Source organism: Penaeus monodon, chromosome 25 (assembly GCF_015228065.2).
Source record: "Penaeus monodon isolate SGIC_2016 chromosome 25, NSTDA_Pmon_1, whole genome shotgun sequence".
Lineage (NCBI taxonomy): Eukaryota > Metazoa > Arthropoda > Malacostraca > Decapoda > Penaeidae > Penaeus > Penaeus monodon.
In genome coordinates this window covers 37943775-37945136 of record NC_051410.1, presented here as the reverse complement: position 1 = coordinate 37945136, position 1362 = coordinate 37943775, and the positions used below count along the sequence as shown (strand labels likewise).

At 32.7% G+C, this 1362-nt stretch overlaps 1 protein-coding gene across 1 annotated transcript in view; it reads right to left on the bottom strand.

Moving 5' to 3' along the window:
- LOC119589215 (mucin-12-like) overlaps window positions 1-1362 on the bottom strand; it is a gene marked incomplete in the record, with an annotated part of 23427 nt that overhangs the window by 19974 nt on the left and 2091 nt on the right.

Below are 1362 nucleotides of genomic sequence, written 5' to 3'. Positions count from 1 at the left end.
ATTATATATTTAGACTTTGCAAAAGTTTTTGATATAGCCGAAGAAAAGTAGCAATATAGATACATGATTTCCAATCAAATTGCAAACAATGGATATCATAATGAATCAACTGCTAGAGGTGGAGTACCACAATATGAATTTCAATGCTGATAATTTTGAAATCATAACCTCTGGTCCAATTTGATGTCTAAGATAATACCCTGCTAAAAAAAATAGAGATTAAAGAAAATCTAGTTGTAGAAGACCTAGGCCTTTTCATGAGTAATGATATAAGCTTCAGTCATCAGGCAGTCAACAAAGGAAAAATTATGAGTAAATGGATAATGAGAATTTTTTTAGACAAGAGATCTATCACTAGTGATTCCAACATTGGAATATCAGTGCCTATTACCTGAAATTAGACAACATAGCAGGTCTTAGATATTGGGAGAGACTAAAACAACTCAAGCTCTTCTCTTTACAAAGACTGAGAGTCAGATATTTCTTATATATGTATGGAAGGTCAGTGAAAATTGGCACTAAATCCAAGAGGTAGGAGAGGGAGGAACCGAGGTAACACTCCCCAAGACTGGGAAGAATATGTTGTTCTTTAGGGATACCTGATCATACTGTGCAACTAGGAAAACTGTAGTCTACTCAAAATTTCTTAATTAATAATTAAGACTATATAATAGTTTACCAAAAAGTATCAGAAACAAAGCTAAGACCTCTGCAACAGTGTTTAAGGGAAAAAAAAAATTCAGTACCCTATGAAATGCCAACAAGAGGTAATGAAAGAATGAGAGCTGAATCAAATTCAATTTCTCACCAAGTTCAGTTCTTTGTTGCATTAAGAAGATGGCCCTAGTATGAGCCACTACTAGGTCTCTTCCTTAGATTTACAAGTAACCAAGTACGTAACATCATTAATGTTCACTTATCTTAATATAACTTTTGAATGATTATATATAATAATAACAGGAAAAGTACCAATAATAGTAATCAAAACAGTAAATCTCTGTTCAATGTTTCAACATTGATGCATTGAGAGCAATGTTTGAATGGAACAAGTGAGCTGAGTGAGCTCTATGCTTTTAAGACAAGGATTTCAAGCTGTAATCAACAATGTTCTTGGGTTATAGAATATACCACACAGAATACAGCAACACGTTTTTAACACATCATACAATACACAATATTTTTGTATGTTGTAAAGTGTGACTCCTTGAAGGTTTCTCCAATTAAACTATCAAAGAGGAAAACTAGTGTTTTGCTCATTTAAATACTGGGATCTGAAAAGCAGCTCTTTACAGCTGTTTATATACATGACTATAAACACTAAGACTGCAAAACTACACAAAATTATTGCATAATATTAGTGAC